At 41.1% G+C, this 25,819-nt stretch overlaps 2 long non-coding RNA genes across 2 annotated transcripts; one reads left to right on the top strand and one right to left on the bottom strand.

Moving 5' to 3' along the window:
• Positions 1–16,310: 16,310 nt before the first annotated feature.
• On the bottom strand, positions 16,311–21,495 carry LOC144323977 (uncharacterized). Its single transcript, XR_013389358.1, has 2 exons — positions 20,599–21,495; positions 16,311–16,888 (listed from the first exon to the last, which is right to left on the bottom strand). It is a non-coding gene; the product is annotated as an uncharacterized LOC144323977 (long non-coding RNA).
• Positions 20,903–25,343, top strand: LOC144323978 (uncharacterized). Its single transcript, XR_013389359.1, has 3 exons — positions 20,903–21,469; positions 22,616–22,848; positions 24,197–25,343. It is a non-coding gene; the product is annotated as an uncharacterized LOC144323978 (long non-coding RNA).
• Positions 25,344–25,819: the final 476 nt, after the last annotated feature.

Genomic DNA, 25,819 nt, shown 5'->3' with positions numbered 1-25,819 from the left:
CATGCAACGAATCTAAGCTGCATTGAAACATTCTCCTTTTAAGCTTCTCATGAAATTTAAAAGTCCTCCTTTTAAAATATAATGTAGATGTCACATTTTAGGATTAGTTTTTATTTTTAGCATTTATAAGCTCTTGTAATAAGTCTCAAGCCTATTCTCTCAAATAAGATATTTTAAGACCCCTCAGTAGATCTTACCACACAGAGATGAGTCAAGCAAACCTGACTCCACACGACATTTTGCTGAGCACAGGCTGCAGGCAGAGGGATCAAGGCACTGGTCTGAGACCCTGCAGTAGGTAGGAAACAGGGCAGGTTTGGCCTCCTGGTGTATATCCCAGGTCCTGGGAGCACAGGGAGTGTGGACTTGACCTCACAGCTCCGTGACAGGGTGGGCAGAGCACAGTGTTCGTGAACAATGTTCCAGTACAAGTCTGTAGGAACAGTCTCAACATTTTGAAGTGACCAAGGATGACTGTTTCCACCTCAAAGTCCTGGAATCCTCTTCGTTAAACCAGTGATTATCATTTCCACTCCAATGGAGGATCATACACTTGGCACGGACCTGCCGCAGGCCAGCCTGCAGGACAATGGTTATGAGAGTGAAGGGTGGGCAAAGAGGGCCACTGCTTCTAAGGAACACTATTTGAGCTAAAAGCTCTTCCTTTGCCAAACCAGTCTCTGATGATGGGGAGGTAGAGACAGACTCTGAAATCTCAGACATCACCTCACTTCTTTCCCTTACAGCAGTGACCAGTGATGCACCACCAGTGCCAATAAATTCAGAGAGGAAAGCAGACTATGATTTACAGCTTCAGCTTCCACACTGTGACACCTGGTTCTCCCTACGTACAGTGCTGGGGTATTTTTAGCCTGGTGTCCTATGAGAAGGAGCCTTACATTTTCACTCTAACCAGGTGTCGCATCAAATAAGACCGAGTCCTAGGCCCAATGTTGGTCTCTAGAGAGAGGCTGCCTGCCTTCATAACCCTCGTGGTCACTTTATAGGAAGAGGCCATGCCTCAGGCAATTGCCCAGGCCCTGGGGGCCTCAGGAAGATCAGAGGTCTGAGGCTAGCAGAACAGAACTTGAAAGGAACTCTCAGAACGTTAAAGGGGGCAGAGGCCTCGCTGATCATTCACCCCCACCTTCTTGTGGGCTTCAGAGGAAAGCAGCCCACAGAAGCCAAGTGACTTGCTCATGGCCACAAGTCTACTGGCAACCATGTCCAGAACAGAACTCACATCTTTCAATTAAAGCCTAATTGCTTTCTTCACCCTAACTTTATTATCTCATATCAGTTTTCTGGGACCACAGTAACAAATTTTCTCAAGCTTATTGACTTCAAGCAACAGAAATGTATTCTTGGGTTGCCTGGGTGGCTCAGTAGGTTAAGCATCTGCCTTCAGCTCAGGTCATGATCTTGGGTCCTGGGATCAAGCCCTACATCAGGCTCCCTGCTCATTGGGGAGCCTGCTTCTTCATCTCCCCTCTGCCCATCCCTCCTATTGGTGCTCTCTCTCTCATAAATAAATAAATAATAAATAAATAAATAAATAAATAAATAAATAAATAAATAAATAAATAAAATCTTTAAAATAAATGTATTCTCTTATAGTTCTGGAGGCCAAAGTCCAGAATAATGGTATCATTAGGGCCATGCTCCCTCTGAAGACCTTAGTGGAGAATCCTTCCCCACCTCTTCTCTCCTCTGGTTGGCTCCAGATATTTCTCCTGGTTGTACAGCATCACTCAATTCTCTACCTCTGTCCTCATGTGGCCTCTCCTCTTTGTCTAGTGCCTTTCTATTCTCTTTCAAAGATACTCTTTAAACACTGATATTGACACATACTTCCTTACTGTTTTTTCTCCAATCACATTTACATTAGTTCTTTCCACTGCAATCTATATATCTCCCATATTATTTTGTCTGTCTGGTATGCATTATGGATATTTTCTTCTGATCCACCACCTTCCAGTTGCTAAATCTCTATTCTGCTGTGTCTCTTATGTTATTAAAATGACCGGCTCAGTTCTTAATTTTGGTTATTATGTTTTTCAACTCCAGAATTTCTATTTGCTAATTTCATTATTTTCTAGCTTTCTAATGAAATTCTCAATCTTACCATTTTTCTCCTTTAACATAGTAAGTATAGATATTTTCAGGGTCTTTCTGATGAGTAAATTACCTAGATTCCCTTGATGTCTATTTCACTGTGTTATTTATCTCAATTTTTGCTTGTTATTCACCCTACCTCTTAGTTCTTTGGGGCCCTAATGAAATAGCTGAGAGTTTTTCATGAGCTCCCCCATTGTACACTCAAGACTCCAGTTTTTGTCCCCTGGTCCTTAAAGGATGACAAAGACTGCTGTCCAGTTTTTCAGTTTCAAAGCTGCCCTTCTGAAACCTTCAGCAATTCATATAAGAAATATACTAGCTCCCAAGGCTTATTTTATCTTTCTGCGTTTACATCTTAATCAGATCTTGACCTTTTAATTCTTAACTGCCACATTATCCTTCCTGATACCCACTTACCAGAGAAAGTCTTCAAAGTCTGTGAGGACACAGATAAGAGTGTTCACGTGGTTTCTTAAAGCAAAAGAGTTGGAAAGAACCCAGATGTCCATTAACAGGAGAAAAAATAAACATTATAATATTCATATAGATGACATTTATATAGCAACAAAAATGAATGAATCACTTGCATAAAGTTAGAAGAGTCTTAAAATCATGATGATGAGTGAAATAAGCAAGATGCTTTTTATAACAAGACAACATTTATGTAAGTTGAATACTATGGTGAGAACAAATACCAAATTTAGAAGACCAGTGATTCCTGAGGGTAGGAAGACTGGCACAAACCAGGAGGGCCACAGTGGGCTTCTATTGCATTGGTAATCTTTATGTTAGGTATTAATATTGTAAAAAGTAATAATCAGTAAATGAATTTATGTGGAAGCACAGAGAAGGAAGAGATTGTTTGGGTCCAGGAAAATCAAAGAGAGAGGTGGTTCTTGAATTGGTTCTTGAAGCATCTGTAGGATTTTTATAGATGGCAATGGAAAAGAGCATCCCTGATAGAAAGAATAACAAATAATGATGGGAAAGTGAGAAGATTCAGGACATGTTCAAGGGACCACAAGTAGTAGGATGGTATCTTCCTGCTTTCGCATCCCAGCCCCCAAACACATGTACGACCTTCCTGTTAAGCTAGATATCACTTGCTGAAACTAGGGTGAGGTGAGATTTCAAGCAACTGGGAGATCAGGCTATGGCTCATGTTGAGGTACTATGACAAGCCATAGTTGAGTTATATGGGTGGTGTGTATGGCCTGACAGCCAGACTGCCTGGGTTCAAATTCCACTTTTGCCTCTCACTTTTTGTGTAATCTTGGCCCATTATCTCACCATTCTGTGCCTGTTTCCTTACATTAATGTGATCACAATAATAGAACCTATCCTGTATGGTTGTTCTGAGTTTGTTGTTGTTGTTGTTGTTGTTCTGAGTATTAAATGAGTTAATACTTGTAAAGAATTTAGAACAGTGCTTGATATCTTATAGGAATTCTATTGGTATTTGTTATTTTCATTGTTATTACAGCATGAGTAAAGGAGATTGTCTGAGGCTTGATGCCAGGGAAGTCACCCTGACTGGGCTCTAAAACCTCTCTCTCTCTCCTACATTAAATTAGTGATTAGCCTTTGCGTATCCTATAGATTTCTCCTTTCTGAATTTAAAAAAAAAATATTATAACTGAGAACTGAATTAAGGGCTCAGCTCTGTCATTGGCTATTCCCTGTGTAATGTCTTCTTACAATCTTGGATAATTTATTTAACTTCTCAAAGCCTTAGTTTATTCATCTGTAAAGTGGGACAAATAATAGAATCTACTATATAATAGTGTTATGATTAAACATAAGAATGAATGTAAGGTCTCAGTAAGTGTGGTGCACACACAATTTACAAACACATATCTACATACCAATGTTATATCATAGGTACTGAGCAATGAGTTTCCATTTATGGAGACCTGAATTAGTTACATTTCCTGAGTCTGTACTCTGGTGGATATTTTACATTAATCTTCACAGTCCTAAAAAGTAGTGTATTAGTGAAATGCTAGTTACTGCCTCAGAAAAATCTTATATTCTTGCTGGCTTAATCCAGTAGAATTTCATTTACAACTCTTAGATAGTGCACTGCAAATGTTCCTTATTACTGGACTCTTCAGCTTTCTCTCCCATGATAGGTGCTGTCTAGGATGAGCGGAAGAGTCTACAGGCCTATTCAGTGGGTGGATGGGGAAAGATAAGAGGCTCTCAGGAGGGAGGATTTTTATGGACCAGACCACTCCTTTTAGTAGAACTCCGTCATATGATCATGCCTGACTCGAAAGGAGACTGGAAATGTAACCTAGCTTAGTGGCCTAGAAGAAGGAGTGGCAGATTTGATAAACAGCTGGTTAGTTTCTGCTATAGTAAAAGCATTATCTTTAAGGCATGAGAAAACTGATACTCAGATATTAAATACTTGCCCAAGATCTTTCATTAAATGGCAGAATCAGAATTCAAACCCAGGTGTAACTGGCTCCAATATCTATAGCTCATGACTCACCGTTGCTGGCTGACTCACCATTGCCTCTCTGTCCCCCAGCATTAGCCCTTGGCTGGATGCAGGAGTGGATGGCTTTAGGTCAGAGTGTTGAGTTTTACATGAAGTTACAAGCTATAATCACTGCTACCTCAGCCCTTGACTTGCTAGGTAGAGATGATGTGCCTAGTGCAAGAATGGAGTGAAGCAAGAGTTCACTGCAGCCAACTAATTCCAGGGCCATGTCTGATTAGGGGCTGAGGGAGGGATCTGGATGAACTGGGTGAGGTTGAGCAGGGACCTCCCCACCTCTACTTGGGCTCTCAAGTTCTTTCCTAATTCAAGATGTTTAGACACTCTGGCTTTTTAAAGTATTTTTCTTGTGTATCTCAGTCCCTGTAAGAAACAGATGTGCCTGGTCCAAACAAATCCCTTCAGAGAGTTGGAAAAATTCCACTTCTGGACAATTTTATTTTTTGTTCAATTCTCTGATCTCTTTGCTGACTCTTGGCATTTCAGTTTAATATTAAAGCCATCAATTTGCCTCAAGAGATTAAGTCACAATCAATAGAAACCTTGAAGAAGAAGGTAATAGGACTTACATTATTTATGTTCTTAGTCTTTGTCTTCCAGACATTGGCAAAATGGAACTTATGAAATTGCTGTAATAAAGCAGAGCCCAGGAGAAGAGGCTTTCAGTGCAAAGCAGCTACAGGGATGCTGGAGCACCGGGCAATGGGCTGCAGACCCAGAAAGAGAGGTGGCCAAAGGGAAGCATTACCACTTGTTACCAGTTCCCAGGGAAAACTCACCATTGACCTCAAGCAGTGGAAGAACTGTGAGGAACATTTGTGGGAAGAAAAGTTGCAGGAGAGTAGATTTGATGCTTGATTGGTGCTTAAGCAATGGATAGCCCTGTAAATTTTACTTTTTTTTTTTTTAAATCAGGGGATAAGGACCACTCCCACTGAACTAGAAAACAAAGAGATCTTTGGGTATTGAGACTTATATTATTTAGAGTGAAAGACCCAACAATATTGTGATTTAAAGAACAAGTAAGGTTTTCTCCCAGCTTACAGTCCCAATGTGGATGACCCAGATCTGTGGAGCAGCTCTGTGCCATGAGCCATTCAGAGATACGGGGCCCGAAAATCACTGCCCCACTATACTGTGCATTGTCAGAGCTGAGTTGCCACCAGTCTGTGCTCCAGCTTGGTGAGGTGTTAAGGCCACTTCCCTCCCTTGGAGAGAAATAAACAACAGGGCCACACTTGGGGGATGTAATCTGTACCTGGGTGGCCATGTTCCACTACAGCCCTGCTGCCTTAGAAGAAGAGAAGAAAGGCGCCTGGTGGGCCACTACAGACTAACACAGGACTCAGTGTTGAGGAAGAAGAAGCAATTCTTTCAGCAAAGTACTAATGCTGTGATATGTGATAGGGAGGAGGATGTCAATAGTACAAAAGCCTGTCATGGGCTGGTAGAACATCTACCAACAGGATCCAATGTGCTCTCTTCACCTCATCTGAGTGGAATTTGATGAACTTGACAATTGTCTACCAAAATTGGAGGTCAAGGAGAATAGATGGGATTCTGCAGACCAGACCACCCAAAAGAGGAAAGAGAGAGGATGTAAAGGGGAAGGGTCAGTGACCCTGTGGCTACAAGAAGGGCTGGATGTATGTAGCTGCCCTGGAAGCAAAGTGAAGGCTGTGTTTGATGAAGAGATACCTGATGAGAGAAGGTAAGCTGGATGGTAAGGAGACTATTCCCCAACATTCCTGTGAATATTCTCTCAAAGGATGAGAAGGCATGACTGGAACCTGAAGTGAAAAACTGTTTGAAATCCTTCTTGATCCTGGGATGCCTGAGTAGCTCAGCAGTTGAGCTTCTGCCTTTGGCTCAGGTCATGATCCCAGGGTCCTAGGGTTGAGTCTTACATTGGGCTCCCTGCAGGGAGCCTGCTTCTCCCTCTGCCTATGTCTCTGCCTCTCTCTATGTGTCTCTCATGAATAAATAAATAAAATCCTAAAAAAGAGAAATCCTTCTGGATCCTGAGTAGCTTGTTTAGGGATGGACCATTCTACTCTCTTCTACTGTGTTAGGGGTGGGAGGAACATTTGCAGGGCTATGCTTCTCCAGCTTAGTGAGAAGGTTCTCGACAGGAACTCTGTTGGCCCACACAAGGCAGATTTTCCTTGACATTTTCCTCTAGTAAGTTGTGCTTCACCCTCGAACCACTCATTAGTCATAATTCCTGACTCAATGTATCTTCTTACCCAGAGATTAAATCACCATGAAGGCAGGAGGGCCTGAGGGCACAGACCCCAACTCTTTAGGTCTATGCTATACCTAGAGTTCCTAATAAAAGCTCAACACACAGTAAGTGCTCAAGAATTGAATTTCTTCGAGGCCTTATGGTCTGTTACCAAACAGGGGAAAGGCTCTAACAATACAAATGGAGGGACTGCAGTTTAATGCAGTTGAGATCACTCCCAGGGATTCAGAGCCACCCCTGGCATCTGCCTGCATCAACCTCAGGACCTTGGACAGGGTATCTGATCTACGGAGGCCTTGAGCACCTACCCAGGCCAGTCACTGTTAGCTGCTCATGACTGCATCAGTCATTAGGGTCCCTCAAAACAGCCCAACCCAATGGACCCATTCATTACCCACACACATGGTCACTGCACATGCTGCCAGCAGCTACAGCTTCACAGAAGAGGAGACAAGCACCACACTGCCCTAGAATTTTCTCCCAGCTATCCTCACATTGCCGCTCTGTTCCCAGGGCCACTGCTCCCTCTGGGATCTTGGACCCTTGCACCAGGATAAAAAGCCCTCTTTATCCAATCTCTTCCCAGAATTCTGTACCTCCACTTCCTTTCTCTTCCCTGAGGCTTCCTGGGCGGGGGGTGGGATGGGAGAGACTGCTCAGTGTCCAGCACCAGGTTTTCCAGGATGCCTCCAGGGGAGGTCCTCTTCACTACCTTAAGAATTCCAGACCAAAAATAATAATAATAATAATAATAAATAAGTAGATTAATTAATTTAATTTAATTTAATTAAAAAAATAAAAAAGAATTCCAGACCAGTTGTCCTCCATCTTCCTCTAAAACTCAGGACTTCTTGGCAGCTCATTTTTCTCGGCTCAGTCAGCCCTCCCCTCCTCAATTTTGTCATCTACAGACATCTTGGCTGTGTTTCTCTCTTCCCTCAAGGAATACAGGAATTTGTTCATGGTTTCCTTCCCTACCTCTTGTCCTGTGTCATCCGGATTGGCCTCAAAGCCCCTGCAAACATCTGTCTGACACTCCAGACTTGGATTTCTTGATCACCTTATCCACAGAGCTGATAATATTAGATCTTTGTGTGAGGCTATTATAAGAAAAATACCTAATGATAAGGGGAGACAGATGTAAGGTCTTATCTGAAATGTGATGACAAGTCATCATTGACAATTTCAGTCCCCTGGCTTCCTTTCTGTAACCTGGGATCTAAAATTGGTAATAAAGTCAAATAAAACCAACCAACAACAACAAACATCACCACCACCCCCTCCCCCAAATACAGGACCAAGGAACCATTTTCCTTCTATTAAAGCTTCGTCATGAAGACCTTCAGGGACAAGCCAACAAAATTGGATTTATTGACATGAGGCAGTGAAGAAGGCACTTCAAAGGAGCTGTGAAATCTGCTCAATAGGAGGGATGAGCTTTGTAAGGTCAAGGCTCCTGCTGAAGGGTCTTAGGAGAGTCTAAAGGTAGTGGGGAGCATATCTGTGATGGTTGCAGCTTCTGAGGCAGAATTAGGAGAAAGTAGAATTAACCAGGGGTTGGATACCGTGGTAAGGATGGCTCAGCATCTGGATATCCCTAGTAAAAGATGGGTGTAGTAAAGCAGATCTAGGGGAATTGCTGGTAAGAAAGCAGTGGCTATTCAAAGCAGGGGTTGTTATGGCATTTTACAACCACAGCCAGAAGAAATGTGGTTTTCTGTGAACTTTGCATTTGGCTTTATCTGGGTCTGTTCTGCCAGCTTGGTAAACAGCAGGGCTGTTTTTACTTTTTTTCAGTCTGAGCTTATTTTCATTCTTTTAGGCCTGGATAAGTTTTAACTCTTTCAGTTAATTGGCTTTTGCCAATTTAAATATTCCTTTAAAAAATCATGCTAAAGCCAGATACCCACATTTCCTTCTGCCGTGATGACCACCAAGCACACTCAGGATCAAAGGCCCTGCCAAGCCGGATGTGGCCATGTGCAGGGTAACTGCAGGATGGTTCATTAAAACAATTGGAGTCAAATAAAACTCAGGCTCAAATCAGAGGTGACTGATTCCCAGCAAAAATGGAGTGAGCTATCTGCTTGCTGTTGCATGACCAACTTCCTGCGACTGGTGTCAGGGAACTGTTATCTCTAATAAGTCCCTAAAGCATTCAATAAGAAAAAGTGCTTATTAGCTTATTATCTCTCACTTCTTAAAAAAAAAAAAAAGAATAAACGAAAACCACTTAGAATCTGGACACATGAGGAGCCCAGCTATTGTGGCTGATAAAAAACAACTCACACTCCAGTGGTCCTCAGACTTTAACGTGATTCAGAAACACCTGTGGGCTTGCTGAAACCAAGATTGTGGATATTCTGACTCAGTAGGGCCCAAGAATTCACAGTTAACAGGTTCCCAGATGATGCTGATGGTGCTGGTGCAGGGACCACAGTTGAGAACCACTCCTCTTACCTGGAGCTTCCTTAGTACTTTCTGTACTTCCTGCACTTTCTGTTCTTCTTGCTTGAAATGCCTTCCCTGCTTTCCACCCAACTGATTGCTGTCTTGATTTGTTATACCTCCTTCTTGGCCATTGTTGTTAGTTATTTATTACTGCATAACCAAAGACCCCAAGGAGGACCTCTTGGAATGGGACTGTGAGGTGTTCAGGCAACCTTCCCCAACAGAGACCCTTAGGAAGCTGGTCAAAATTAATACAGACAATTGTTCAAAATCTCTGGAGATTGAAGGGTTTGCAACAAACGGAGAAACATTAATTGAACAAAATCTGTGGAAACTTAGCAGGAAGAGTAGAAATCCATGGTATTCAAGCCTATCTTCCCACAGCTCTGCCTTATGGAAGAACTGTTCCAATGAGCTCAGCAACTACATGGCAGTTCATGTCTCTCCCAGCTCTCTGGGCTGGAATAGATATTCCCGATGCTTTTAGCAGACAGCATGAGTAGGTTTCACTTTCTATATTTCTGTGCTGTAGAAGGCCTATAGCAAGTGAGTGGTGGCAGTTAGATGGCATTTATTTCCTTACTCACAACCTCCACTATGTAAAGAAGATCCTGGAAGGGAAGCTATTGAAGAGTAAAACCCACCTTTTCAACACAGCTCTATGTCTCAGAAGAGATACTTTCCTGGGCTCAGAAGATAAATGACAGCTCCCTTCTTCCTTAGCTCCCCAGCGCTGAAAATGTATTCTGGGTAGATTTGGCAACCAGTAAATTTCAGATCTTATCCTCTTTGGACCTGTGTTGCAGATGATCCATAGTGGGGATAAACTCGGGAGTGGCAGCAGCCTAGTATGGGACCACTTTCCACTCCCCACTGTCAGTACACACAGCTCCTGCTCCATAAGGAAGATCCAGGTGGAGCAGGCAGTCAAGAGAGAGTTCCCCAATTGCAGGACTGGAAACACCTTTTTTAAGTGCCCAGAGAACATGCACCAAGACTGGCCATATCCTGGATCTTAAAATGAACCTTAACAAATTTCAAAAATTTGAAATTGTACAGAGTCCATTCCATCCATAGTGGAATCAAGCTAAATATATATAATAAAAAGCCACTTGAGTCTATATTATATATTCTCCACTTGAGGGAATCCCTGGGTGGCTCAGCAGTTTAGTGTTGGCCCAGGGCATAATCCTGGAGTCCCGGGATTGAGTCCCATGTCAGGCTCCCTGCATGGAACCTGCTTCTCCCTTTGCCTATGTCTCTGCCTCTCTCTCTCTCATTCTCTCTCTCTCTGTATTTCATGAATAAATAAAATCTTAAAAATAAAAGGCACTTGAAAATCTCCAAACACTTGGAAAATTAATAGCACATACTTACCAAACTCAAACTTGTCTGTGCACCTGATGCATAGTAAGGCAATGTCTGAGGTACTGATTTTGAAGCAAAGAAAGATTTATTATCAGAAAAGCAGCCCCCCCCAAAAAAGAAAAGAAAAACAGCCCAATGAAAAGGCAGGGAATCATTCCCAAAGCTGCCTTGCCCTGTTGAGCCTATGGACAGCTTATATACATGAGAGAAAGGTAAGAGATTCCTTGAAATGGGGGGGTAAGGGTGGACAGTTTAAAATAGTCTGGAGGTAAGCATTCTTTTGGAAAATGGGATACTATTTAGGACCTGGTATGATCAGATATGTCAAAACAAATGATACCATCCTGTTCCCATTAGGTTTCTGCAACCACTGGGTAAATGAATAGGAGTAATAATTGGTCAAGCATGAGGTTAAAAAGTGCACAGAACATAAGTAAGTAGGGAACAAAGCAGAATATGGAGCTAAGTTAATAATGCAACTAATACAACCATAGTTTTGTGTATGCTTTCAAAACAGTTCCAGAAACCAAGGGTCCCAACTCAACACTTCTTAATCATCAATGGGTGGGGTTTTTGGTTGTCTCGGTTGGTGCAGCATGCAACTATCGACTTCAGTGTCATGAATTCAGGTCGCATGTTGGGCATGGAGCCTACTTAGAAAAAAAATCATCAATGGGTCAAAGAGGAAGTCTCAAAAGAAACAAAAAAGTGAATAGAACTGAATGACAATGAAAACAACATATCAGAATTTCTTAAGATGCATTTAAGCAAAGCTAACAGAAAATTCATAGCACTAAGTACTTGGCTTAGAAGAGAAAAAGGCCTCAAATCAATAATTTAGGTTTCTACTTCAAGAAACAAGAAAAATAGTGAAAAAAGAGAAAAATAAGCCCAAGTTAAGCAGAAAGAAGAAAATAATAAATGATAGGTATCATGGAACTAAAATAGGAAAATAGAGAAAATTAATGAAACAAAAAGCTGGCTCTTTTTTTAAAAAAATCATTGCCTTTGATGAACTTCTAGAGTTATTGAAAAAAATTCTACCTGGGAATTTGAATTTTTCTAAATTTCCCAGGGGAGTCAATGTGCACCCAGTGTTGAAAAACCACAGTAAAGGAGTTTATTTCAGCTTCTGTTGACTCCTCAGGCTGATGAGAGAGGAGATGGGGCACAGAAAAAACTCTGTATATCCAACAGCGCCACCCTAACTAAAATACCAAGTCTTCTTCATGACCATGACACCAGTTAGATCTGAGATATGCTTATAACTCATTTCTCTCTGGGCCTCCATTTCCTTGCTGTAAAATGGAGATAATACTTATCTTGAAGGACTATTGTGAGGCTTAAATTATGTGTACAATGTATACAGTCTGGTGCTTGACAGATCAACATTTTTGGCTGTTAAATAGCAGAAAACCCAAAACAAGGACATTTGTTGTCTCACAGAGGAGGAGTACTAAAGGAGACAAGGACCCAGGATCTTTGGGTTCTTCCATCCTCAGTATGTTGAGACTTACCTTTTATAAGACAGCATCAAAAGCAGATAGAACAGTGTTGAGTTGAAGAACAGTCTTTCCTCCCCTATGTGTCAACACCAAAATCCTACTCTGAATCACCCAGCCCTTTGCATCTCATGGACCAGAATGGAATCTTACCTGTGTCCAAATCAATGCCTGAGAATAAACAGCTTGGAAGAGGGGGAGATTTAAAAACAAGAACAAAAAAAGGATGCCCAGGTCCCACTCCCGAAGGCTGAGTAAATTGGTTGGGGATGAGCCTGAGCAAAGATGGATTTTCAATGCTCTGGGGTGCCTTCAATGTGCAGTCATTCTGAGAATCACTGGTTTTGACTCCCTTGTGATTAATGTCATCATTCATTTGGTGATACATTGCAGTGAATAGCCTACACTGGTTGCCATGGTCACTTTGTGTTAGATCCTCCACTCCTTCAGGAGTGGAGATTGGCTCTACAATCAGGACCCACATTTTAGTACGATCCCCAAGTGAGTCTCATGACCATTTAAGAATGAGAAGCGCTAACATAAAACACTTCTGCGTGATCTTCCTGTCTGAAACCTACAGCTACATCTCCAACTCTTTCCACAGTCTTGTCTCCAGCTCTTCCCCGGGTTCACATAAGCATGACTTCCAAAGTCTTGCTACCTGAGGACAACAGCCCCCATCCCGCTTTGCCAGAGAGACTGTCTGCATCTTTATGGCTTTTGGGCTGAGACTTGGCCAGATGATAGACTTCAGGTGAGAATAATGCTGTTATTGTCTCAATGAACACGTGATACCTCCTTCCACAGGTCAAGGCCCTCCTGGGGTGCTCTAAGGAGTCAGAGCTAAATAATATGTGGCCTTTCTCTCAAATCTTGCAGAGTAGGGCAGCCCGGGTGGCTCAGCAGTTTAGCACTGCCTTCAGTCCAGGGCCTGGTCCTGGAGACCCAGGACCCAGTCCTGCGTTGGGCTCTCTGCATGGAGCCTGCTTCTCCCTCTGCCTGTGTCTTTGCCTCTCTCTCATGAATAAATAAATTTTAAAAAAATCTTGCAGAGTAGAAGGGTCAAATAAAGCACAACAACAAGTACATTTGCAGAACTTTAAACCTACAAGATGCCTTTATGTATATATGGTCCTTGCAAAAACAGGCTTAAAGAAGTTACCTGGTTATTCAAGTCCATACATCTAAGTCCATGGTAAGTTTATTCTTTTTTTTTTTTTTTTTTTTTTTTTGTTGGTAAGTTTATTCTGAGAACCAGGATTTTTTACTCCAAACCAGATAAAATACAGGACACCTAATTAAAATTTAATTTTAATGAATAATTTTTAGTATATGTTACATGCAATATTTGAGACATACTCCAAAAAATATTTATTAGTTAGCTGAAAATCAAATTTAAGTCAGCATTCTATATTTTTATCTGGAAACCCTATTTCATAATCCTTTTTCCTTTATGTAGCAGAATGAGATGGATGCTAGTTACTTTCAACCACCAAATTCTTTTCTTTCCTCCATGATCCCAATACTCAGCAAAGCCATATAGTACATTATAGAAGTTGCTGAGGCAGTGATGTAGCTGCCATTACCAGCCTGAAGCCATGAAATGGAAGGTCTGTAGAGTCTTTCAATGTGACACCCCTCCTCTCTGCCCTTGGGGCTTCGCCATAGGAAGGTTCCTAAGATTGGGGACCACAGTGGGCTTTTATTGATGGAGGCCAGACCTAGGCCTACAGAATGGTCAAGAGCATGCTGCTTCCTGTTGAGGGAGCACGGGTCAACATGTATTTCTCCATTTCCCTCATAAGATCTGAACCAAAAGAGAGAAAGACACAGAAGTTAAGAAGATGGAGGTCAAAATAATCATCTTAGCATTTGCAATTCTGTGTTCAGAGGGGGGATACTGATGGTGTGAATCCAAGGGACGGATTTCTGAAATAACCTACTGTGGATCTGAAATTTCAACTTTATAACCAAACCCTTCAGAAGTTATTTTGTGCCTCAGCCATCTCTCTGGATTTTCATGCTCACTAGTTCATTAATGGTGGTTTTACTCTATTTTAGCCTGTAGTCTAGAGCCCGTGATCTCTCCTCTTCCTATCCACTCTGCACCCTGCTGTTAGCCTCATTTGCCTTAAATCTTGTTTCAATAATACTGCTCTCCCTCCTCAAATACCTTCAGTGGCTCCCTGTTTTCAGTTCTTCACATCTCAGTTTTGCCTGCCCCTGCAAATCTCTCCATCATCTGTCTTAATCCCGCATCTGACTCCTGCCCCCCTCCAAGCCCCTCTGCTCTGCATTCTCACTCACCGAGCTCATCCTCACTCACTTTAAACCCATTCCACTTACACTTCTCTTCCCTTGGACAGCCTCTTCTCTCAAATTTCCACACCTTCCCTGTCTCTGAAAACTCAGCTCCAGTTCATTGATTTCCTTCTACTTTAAACCCACAGGGCAAGTTTTCACTCTGAGAACCGTAACAGTCCCTTTGCGCCATTATTTATCACTCACTGTTTGATTTTTCCTTCAGTGAAATCTCCCAGGGTAGGGACACACCTTCTGAAACTTCTGTATCCCCCATTGCACAAGCCCATTGTGGAGAGTGCTCCCTAACTTGCTTGTTGATTATCCAAAAACTTGTCTCTGGGAGCTCAGGATTAGGATGTGATGTGGATTTGATGAGCACACCTAGCTTCTCTCTATTCCTTTGATTTCTGATGTATAAATATCTGTCTTAACATCATGCAGTTTTAGTGAAAACTGCTGTCATTTATTTGTATCAACTATGCACTAGAATCATGCCAGGCACTCTACATTTATTGACTCTTGAGGACACACTGCTATTAAGCAGCTGAATCTGACCTGAACCCAGATGTACTTGCCCCGAAATCCATGATTTTAACTGTGAGGTGTAGTTGTAGTCATTATCACAGTGTGAAGAGATGAGTCTCTGTGATGCATCCTTTCTCCAAGCGTAGCTTTTGGGGTCCTAATAGATTTTTATGTGAAATCAAGTCTCCATGGCTAAATCAGTTTGGTATGCGCTGCACAGAACAAGAGTGGTTTCTTTTATTAAAGAAGGGCTTGGCCCCTTTAAAGGACTGAAATACATTATGAATAGTCAGAAAAGGAATTGGTCTACAGGGTTCTAAATGTATTTGACTTGGGATTTTTTTTTTTAACACAGCACCTCAAGCGACCAGTGCATTCTGGAATATGCTTTGAAAATGTGGCTTGACAATATGCTTATATTGTCAGCTTGTTTCCTACTTCTGCATTCACTTCATTTCTATGATGTTTCTCTGAAGGGGAATATCAGCACCCCATTAAGAATTTCTATTATTAAAGTTTCGGATCAAGGTAGGATGACAGTTATCTCTGATTTTTAATATCATTCTGGATGATAGACATAGTGTCAATTATTGGCCTGTTGGGAAAAATTGCACAGTTGGGATCAAGGTCATTGAACAACATGAATCTCCAGCTATTACTCCCAGTCATCCCTGGTGCCCTATACTTATTTGTTTCCTGAGTTCTATGTATTTAAGGGAGCTGGGGGCCAGGATGTGCAAGGGGACACAATGTCTGCTGCAGAGCAGCAGAAGACAACAGGTCAATCTGCCTGTGTTGCTTCCTTCCTGATTGACATTTTTGAATGAGCTTTGATGATTAGCTTTGGAATAGACTTACTCATGTATTTAGTCAATTATTCAAAATATTTACTGAACACCTATTCCATGCCAAGCTCTATGTTTTGTGTTTGAAGAATAAACAAAGCCCAGTCTTGTCCCAAATTAATTCCCATTTCAGTGTGGGAGATAGATACATACTATATTACAATGATGCAGAAATGATGTGCACTCAAAGAGAACCACAGTATCAATTTCAGTAGAAGCTTCTGGAAGAGTGGACCAGTTGGATAGGAATTCGCCAACCAAAGGTGGGGAAGGTGAGTAGCAGGGGGTATGGGAGCTGAGGAAGGGATTCCTGATAGAAGTCAAACTGAGCCCAGTGTGGAGATGAAAAATAGAACAGAGTGCATACAGAATCATTCAGCTCTGATAAATCATTTACAGCTCCCACACACATACACATTTTTAAGGAAAGGCTGGAAGTAGAGAGATAGTGCCCCAGCATTGCATTATCTTTTATTGCCCCTATCTTTTTTCTGGGTCGTAACTATCAAGAAATAATCACAGGGTCCCCGGTGATTTTGCAGTTTTCTTGGGTCCCATGATAGATTTTTCCCCTCCTCCACTCACAGATTAATGCAGCCTCAGAGCTGAGTTCAGACCACTTCTGTGGTTAACGCTGGGGAGAAGGTCTCATTTCAGCGGTTAGGAACAAGAGTATCATTTTTCAGGGCCATGTACTTGAGTTGAATCAAGGTGCCTCCATTAATAAAGTAAGTCCCAGCAGGATAAAAAGTGCTTCTACAACTTCAGGAAATGCTGAGCAATGAAATATGCCTGCTGGGGTAGTCAAGGCAGAGTTAATACATTTATTTCATCTTTTCTGATGTTAAATGGTAATCACTGGCCCTGTGTTTTTACCAGTCTTCTTAAGAAGGAGAAACTCTTCCACAGAAAGGCCAAGTCGCTTCTTGAAAAATCATATTCTTTCTGTGTGATGCTAATAGAATTACAGTTCTTACCGCAATCTGAGAAGTTGCTAGACACAATGTAGATCTGAGTATATGTGCTGCAAAAACAGAAATAAAACATAGACAATCATGGCCCCAGATCCTGTAATCTATCATTTTAAATGTATTAGAGGTGATGAGAAGTACTTTATGACAAATATGAATTAAATTAACATATTTCTGGACTCCTAGAATGTTTAGGTACTGAAGTAAAGGTAAGATGGTAGGATGTCAAGGGCCCATATTTTTTGTTTTATATTCCCAGCTTTATTGAGATATAATTGACATACAACACTGTGTAAGTTTAAGGTGTTCGATGTGATAATTTCATACAGGTATATATTGTGAAATGTTTACCACAATAAGGTTAAGTAGTAACATCCTTCACCTGATAGGATTGTTATTTTGTTTTTATTATAGTGAGAACATTAAAACAACTTTAAAAGCAACTTTAAGACATACAACACCATATTGTTAACTATAGTCACCATGCAGTACATTAGGTCCCTGGAACATACTCATTTTAAAGCTAAAAGTTTATACCCTTTGACCAGCATCTCCCTTTTCTTCCCACCCCACAGCCCCCAGCAACCACCATTCTACTCTGCTTCTATCAGTATGCTTTTAGATTCCACATATAAGTGACATCATATAGTATTTGTCTTTCCTTATCAGACTTATTACACTTAGCATAATGCCCTCAAAGTCCATCCATATTGTTGCCAATGGCAGGATTCTGAATAATATTCCATTATATGTATCACATTTCCTTTAGCCATTCATTTGTTGATGGGCACGTAGGTTGTTTCCATGTCTTGGCAATTGTGAATAATGCTGCAATGAATATGAGGGGATAGATATCTCTTTCAGATAGTGATTTCATTAAGTGGGATTAATGAAGTGGGAGAAATGAACCCCTGTTTTAGCCACAGAAAACATTGACAGGAACACAGATCTGCTCAGCCATGGTGTGACCTAGGGTGTTTTTTTGACCTCTCTGTGCCTCAGTTTCTTCATAGGCAAAGGAAGGATAAGATCATCTGTTTTTGTACAATAACTTTGATGGTTTAAAGATATTTGTAAAACGTATAGAATGATACTTGCAGATATTCATTCTTAAATAAGGAGCAGCTCATTCCTAAATTAGGATTGCATCCTGAAGTATGTAACATATTTAATTCCTTGTGAAATAGCTCTGCCTCCTGCTCACTCCTGTGTTTTTAAGATATGAGCTCCGAATTTTTATTTTACCCGTAGCTGCATCTAATTCCCTATGGTGTCTTCAACAATAAATAAGTTGCTTTATATTAATTCCTAGAAGGTTTATACCCAGGTTCTGTGTACATTAAGACAAAATGAATCTTCATCCCTCATTCATTTTAGAGAATAAAATGACTCAATAAGTCTGTAGGATGGGAGGAAGATGAAAATAAGTGACATGTGAATTAGACCAGTCATTGAGCAACTTGCAGAAGCTGTCTCTCCAAGCATAATGCTGAGCAGCCCTTTCCAAGTTATGTCATGCTCTTTTGAGTTCATGAGTTTTATTTCTCTGGAGAAGGAGCAGAAGGAGCTCAACCATTGCTCCTTTAACATGATTTTCTAACTCCAGTTTATGTATCCCTGGGGCACCTCAGGCAGAGTTCTCCATGTGCCTCTTGGTGGATGGATATTTCTATGGTCTAATTTCTTCTAGAGATGGATGATATCTCAATCCCATTCCTAGGCTTGCTGGGGGCAGAGGGACTCTTGGATTAAAGCTTTGCCCCTAAAAATGTAAATGCCTTTGGAAGATAATTAGCCTTATCCTCCACATATAATTTAGTAAGAGGGATTTTATTTGGGGCAGGTGTGCAAATATGAAAACATGAAGGCCCTGGGAGAAAGGTCATCATGAAGGGACTGAAAGGACATTCCAAAGTACCAGAATTAGAGGAAGTAAACTCATCCCACTGCAAATAATTACATGGCTGGAGAAAACATAATTATGTCTGATTCCCTGGTCTTCCAGCCAGCCATTACCATAAAGAAGATTCTGAGTTAACTAGCTTAAGGAGGGTCCTGCCTTGCTCAACTTATTCTCGGTTTTTGAGATACAGAATTAGAATGAAATCAGAATGAAAATGATAAAAAGCTTAAAAGTGAGGTTGGGTTGGGGGTGTTTCCCATGCTACTTTGAAAAAGAGTCTATATGGGCAGCTACAAAAGTATAGCAGTTCATGGAGTAGAAAATGGGGTTGTTATAAGTCTTCCTGTGGTCAACAAGTTCCTGTCTAGTATGTGAGAAATACAAGAAAGGGCAAAGTCATTTTGGATTTTCTTTTCGGTATATGGACCCTGTTTCTTGGATTTTAACACTCCTCCAACAATGGACCATTTGGGTGATGACTTTATAAAAATTGCAATGAAATCATGTGACTAAGACCAAATGATTTTACTATTGAAGTAGTGGGATGCAGGACAGAAAGCTAGTCTTGACAGTGTCGCTCTTAGTTACATGAAGGAGGAAAGAATCTTCTCTCTCCACTCAGTCACTTTTGCAGCAGTGGCAGCCACCTCCTCTCTTTGTTCTACTGTTGGCTGAGAAACCAGCTAATCAATCAGTTGCCTCCTAGTTTAAATTCAGAAAGTCTGGACTTTTGGTAAACATAGCAATGTGAGCATGTGTGCTTAGTGCCACTTCCACTAAGTACTGTGCTGGTAAGGGACTAATAAATGGGAATAAACTACAAGGAAAGAGGAAAGATTGAGCATCATATGTAGAGAAATAGAGTGACCTAGAAGGGATAAAAAGACTGAAGTCAAATTTCTGGAGATTCAATATCTAAGAAGAAAAATGCAGTGAATGAGGTTAATAGTAGATCAGCATGGCAGAATAAAAGATTAGAACTCTAAAGACATAGGGAGGGAAAGTATCCAAAATGAAACAGGATTTTCCAAAAATTAATGACAGATCTCAGAGGCTCAGAGAACAGTATGCAGTTTACACACACACACACACACACACACACACACGTACACACAGGTCTGATTATGTTGCAAAAAGCTGTGGTTTTCTCTAGCACAGTGAATAGATTTGTCAAATCACTATGTTGTACTCCTGAAACTAATGTAATACTGTGTGTCAACTATACTTCAATTAAAAAATAAAATTAAAAAACCTCTTGTGGTTTTCCCACAAAATGATCATCTCTACAAAGGGCATCATATATCTGTCATCATCAGCACCAAGAAAGTCAAGGATAAAGTCAGTACCTTACAAGATAGTAGTCAAGGTGTAACCTATTTGGGGGATTGGTGCTCGCACAGTAACATGGGTAGTTTATTTTAGGGCTCAGAGCCCTTTCTCTGTGTGACGCAGTTGTGTGAGCTGATGATGGGGATAGGTGACAGCTGCTTCCTCACCTACCTGGAGACCCCTTGCACAAAGACTCAGGCGCTTTCGTGGCCAGGGTCAGCCCCCAAAGCAGACAAGAGAAAAAGCAGGGAACCGTCCAAGAACTCTAGACATTGTTCTGCTGGTCCTCTCTCCTCACACCTATGACACTTGAACTAGTCCAGGGTAGACATCTGAGCCCTCTCTCAAGGGCATAGAGCAGTCTACAAAACCTTTCTTTCTTTTCCAAGTGCAGGTATGAGGAGGTGCCTTGAGAAAGGGGAGAAGGTGATCTGAGTCTGGGACACTACATCTTCCTCATTACTAGCACCCAACTACTTCTGGCATTGGGGTTTGGGAATGATAATGGGGGAAGGGTAAACATCTTTTTACCTAACAACCAGCAGTTGGTGTCCTCTGCTGCTTTTCCTGCCGATTTCTCTGGCACCCACAAGAGCTCCTTAGAGGTCTATGGTGAGCAGCCTTTCTGAACAACTGGCTGAGAGCTGGTTCAAATTCTATCCCTACTGGACTCTTGACCCCAGCAGAAGCCTCAGCACCTCATAAGTTCCAGAGATTCCTCACCATACACGCAGCCCTCTTTGACTGCATCAAGCACGGGGATTTAAGTACAGCTATTTCCATACTCCCAGAAACTTCTGTTTCCTTGGCAACAAGGGCTTCTCTAATTCCTTGCTCAGAATGGCACAGGGGCAAACATGCTTGTCCACAGTTTCAGGAGACATCTAGCTGGTTAATAAAATGCAAAGGCAGGTAACCAACACCTTAAAAAGTACAAGGGAGGTATCTGGATCCAACTGATCAGCTCTTTATTTTATTTTATTTTTTTAATTTATTTATGATAGTCACATAGAGAGAGAGAGAGAGAGGCACAGACACAGGCAGAGGGAGAAGCAGGCTCCATGCACCGGGAGCCTGACGTGGGATTTGATCCTGGATCTCCAGGATCTCCAGGATCGCGCCCTGGGCCAAAGGCAGGCGCCAAACCACTGCGCCACCCAGGGATCCCCTGATCAGCTCTTTAAACCAAGAGGAGTTTATTTCCCTCTGGCCTTTGTCTGGACTTCAAGCACCAATCTCTAGATACCAGGAAAAGTCCCACTCCACTTCTCCTTGCACTGAAACCATCACTTCCAGGGGAAAAGTCAGAATCTAGCATGGCTTATCCTTGCTCTGAGGAAGTCTTCTGGGGAGTCTAGAGAAGTGGTTAACAAGGATCAGTGCTGGGGATGAGTTCAATATGGTAAGATCTGAACTATATTTTAAGACTGACTTACAGTAATAATCTCTGATTCTCTGCCTTCCTTCCGTCTATCCTGCCATGACTCATCTTGATATTTTAAGTTACAACAAAGCCTTTACACTCAATTCCCAGGGCTCAGTAATGGAATACTAAGCACTTGTGAGGCTTTGAGAATCATTTGACACAACAAAGGAGCTTGTGTTCATTATTATAAAATGGATTCTAGATTCTCAAAAAAGAAAAAAAAAAAAAAAACAGACAAGTCCTGCCACTGTTCTCATATAAATTTGAGCCAATAACAAATTTCACAGGGAACTTTAGTGACAGAATCACATGGTGAGAATATCCCTGGATTTAGTTTTGGAAGACCTTGATATTATGTGTCTCTCCCCTCTCCATATCTTTTGTCCTCAGCTGAGAGACATTGACCAGTAACCCAATAAAATGACAATACCTACTATTTTACATGGTTCTATGATGATATTTCAGATCATATTTACAATTTTTTTCATATTTACAATTTATTGAAAAAGCTTTAAAAGCCAAATTCCATACAAAACTGAAAAATGGTCATACATCCTGTATCAGACAATTGTCAATGACCCAGAGATATCTGGCCTTCTGAGGCTTACAAAGTCCTTAAATCATCATATAATTTTTACCATGAAGCAGCTTGAATCCAGAAAGTGGGAAAGATCTCTTGTCTTCCAGTTCTGCCTGTTTTCCATCACACCACACATCCAGGTATGCACAAGCAATTATTCGGTTCATCACAGTGACTACACCAAAATGACATCTTCCTTGTTTTTATTTCACATAATAGTAATATATTTTCCTTTATGCTTTGCTACTCCATTGCTGATCTACCTGAAAGAAGGCCAGCATTCCAGAAATAGGTTCCTGTGCCTTTTGGCATGAGTCTTTTCAAGCAGCATGATTGCAGAAGAGAATCCTGTTATGCTATAGGAGGATGATGGGATCTGAGACAGTGGCTTCCAATCCTGGCTGCATATTAATCCCTCCTGTCACCAAAGCTTTAAAAATAATGCCAGTCTCTGTCACTACCCCCTCCCTGTCCTTGTCTAAGCCAATTAAAAGAATCCTTTGGGGTAGATGCCAGCCATTGCATATGTTCAATCTTTCCAGGTTCTTCTCACGGGCAGCCAATGTTGAGAAGTACTGACCTTGCCACTCCAAGTGTGATCTGGAGGCCAGAAGCATATCTCATCCGAGAGCTGGTTGGAAATGCAGTTTTAAGCTCCACCCCTGACCTGTTAATCAAAATCTGTCTCTGAACATGATCCCCAGTGGTTTACATGCACCTTAAAGCTTGAGAAGCCCTGCTAAAGAGAATAGAACTTGGCCTTAGAAGACAGAGGGTGAGGAAGAAGGGCAGTTTAACTCTGATGAGATACTTGGAGGTGCTTGGATTTAGAGGCATGTGCACCATGAGGCATGAGACCCTTACTTCCCTGTTCCTCCCATCTAGTCTCCCAGACCCCTCCTACATACCCTTCATTCCCAAACAGTCCCTTCCTGAAGTCAGAGGTGGGTCTGAAGGATGTAATGGATGATCTGATTCAGTACCAAGAAACCACAGAAATGTATTAAACAGGTGAAAAGCTGAGGCCATAATTTTATTTTTATTTTTGTTTTATTTTATTTTTTACATTTATTTTTAAGTTAGATTTGCTGACATATAGTATAACACCCAGTGCTCATCCCATCAAGTGCCCTCCTCAGTGCCCATCACCCAGTTACCCAAACTCCCCAACCACCTCCCCTTCCACAACCCTTTGTTTGTTTCCCAGAGTTAGCAGTCTTTCATGGTTTGTCTTCCTCTCTAATTTTTCCTACTCAATTCCCTTCCTTTCCCTTATAATCCCTTTCACTATTTCTTATATTCCACATATGAGCAAAACCATATGATGATTGCTCTTCTCGGATTGACTTACTTCACTCAGCATAATACCCTCCAGTTCCATCCACATCGAAGCAAATGGTGGGTATTTGTCCTTTCTGATGGCTGAGTAATATTCCATTGTTTATATAGACCACACCTTCTTTATCCATTCATCTGTCGAAGGACATTGTGGCTCATATTTTTATTCTAAATGTCAATGTGATCCCAAACTCTGAGCAGGTCTCAAGATTTAAATGAATCAGATTTTGGTTTTTTAAAACCTGAACTAAAAACAAAAAACCCTGAACTAATAGTATTACATATTCACAAGTAGTGGTATTTTGATGTAACCTATACAACACCTGATTAAACTTATTCATGTACATGACTGCCAATTCAATAGTGAGTACCTTGAAAGTAGGGGTTGTGTTTTATTCATCTTTGGATTTTTAGCATCTGCCACTGGTTGTAGCACATGGTAGGTAGAAGCTTGATAAATGTTGAGTTCAGTAAAATATTCATTATGTTCCTAAATGAAGGAACATATAAATATTCTAATCAATTAGCTATTGATGAGGGGATTTATTATACAAAGATGAAAGACAGCACTTACTGCTCACTTTCTTTCTCCTAAATTTCCAGGTTTTGATTTCTACAAAAGAACTCAGAATTTGAAAGAGAATGGCCCCCAGTGAGTTTGGTTATATCTATCTATTCTGTTCAGCCACCCTTGTTCCTTGTCATTGGCCAGGGACATCACAGAAAAATCTGCAGCAGTCATTGGTGCATTTGACTCAGGAAGAACATTCCTCCATTTCTTCCAGATCTCTGGATCTTTCCCTAGTATCAGCTTCCTTCAGTTCGCAAGTTCTTTGACCTTGGCTCAGACTCCACCATCCCATAGAGCGCTGCTGCAGTCCATTGTGCCACGGGGTAGATTTGATGCAACAATTTTCAATACCCGTTCAAGGCCCTACCATGCCTCTATTAGGCCTTCTGCTGCTCAATACAGTAGTCAGATAGGAAAATTAACATCTTGGTTCTGACTGCCCTGATTTCACTCAAATAAAGAGAAGTCAGAAGTGACAAACTCCTGTTTTGAAAATGAACAAAATTTATTTTGTTGGAATAACTTTATTTTGAGTAGTATGGAAATTTGCTTTAAGAATATTCAGAAAAGCTTCAAATTTTGATGTGATTAGCTCAAGCAGTTTTATTCCTTCACAAAGGCAACTAAATACACTTCCTTATTGAGTTTGCACAAACGCTACAACAAATGAATAGGAAACATTTAAGTAATTTCCCCAGTAAAATGGAATTGCAAAGCAAAGCAGTGAACATAGCTTATTGTAAATTTTTGCAATAAGTATGAATTTCCATTGATTTAAAAGCCTTGTCTGAGACAACTGACACAACCTTCACTGATGCTGCTGAAGGTACTGCTGCCATCACTGAGTGGGAAACAGTGCCTCCAACACTGACAGAGAGGCACTACCAGAAGCAGAAGAGCTTCTCTGTGCCTCCCATTTTAGATTGGGAGTATCTCCTTAGAACCTAGCTAGCAAGGGAGTTTGGGATTTGTGAAATGTCCCAGTGGTATAGGTAAGATCATAAAAGGATAAATGGACAATCTGAGTATGAACACATAATATTTAGCACATCTGTGTTGTGTAATTTTACTACAGTATCTCTGTGTGTAGATTTATCTTCATTTTTCCTGCTCAGGACTTCCTGTGTTTCTGAAATCCAAGGATTCTTATCTTTATCTTTAATTTGGACAAATTGCCAGTCTTACCTCTTGAACATTTCTTATCCCCTATAATAAAGAATCTGACTCCATTTCTTTATGTTTGACTGCTAAGAGTCTTAAGCCACATCCATTCTTCTTCCACTTCTGCCTCTCACCTTTGCAAGTTGATGAGAAAACCTGAGTGTTCTCTTCTTAGGTACCAGCAGGCAGCTCAAACTACATAAGCCCTAGCCTGTTCACTGGAACCCTCACTCCATTCCCCAGCCACCACAAAAAAAAAAAAAAAAAAAAAAAAAAAAAAAAAAAAAAGTCAACCAGATACACAGCCTTGATGTGAAAGGAAAGAAAGGATTTCATTGTTAAAACCAAGCTTGATAAAAAACAAAACCAAAAAAACCAAGCTTGAAAGCCACTGTCACTTTGAATCCCCATCTACCAACAGAGTGTGATGTGCCAACTATTGTTTTAGGCTGCAGAGACATAGTAAACAAGACAGACATGTGACACAGATAATCATTAGATCAATTACTCTAAATCATAGTGACCAGTAAGTTCTATGAAGTTGAGTAAAAGAGAGTCAGGCATGATGGGGAGAGAGGAGGCTGCAATTGTAGAAAGACTCCTAGAGAAGTCTTCTCTACGTTGATATCTAAGCAGAGAACCAAAAGAAATGAGGAAGTGACCCACACAGAGATCT

The sequence above is a fragment of the Canis aureus genome, chromosome 11 (assembly GCF_053574225.1).
Source record: "Canis aureus isolate CA01 chromosome 11, VMU_Caureus_v.1.0, whole genome shotgun sequence".
Taxonomy (NCBI): Eukaryota; Metazoa; Chordata; class Mammalia; order Carnivora; family Canidae; genus Canis; species Canis aureus.
This window is presented reverse-complemented; position numbering and strand designations above follow the sequence as displayed.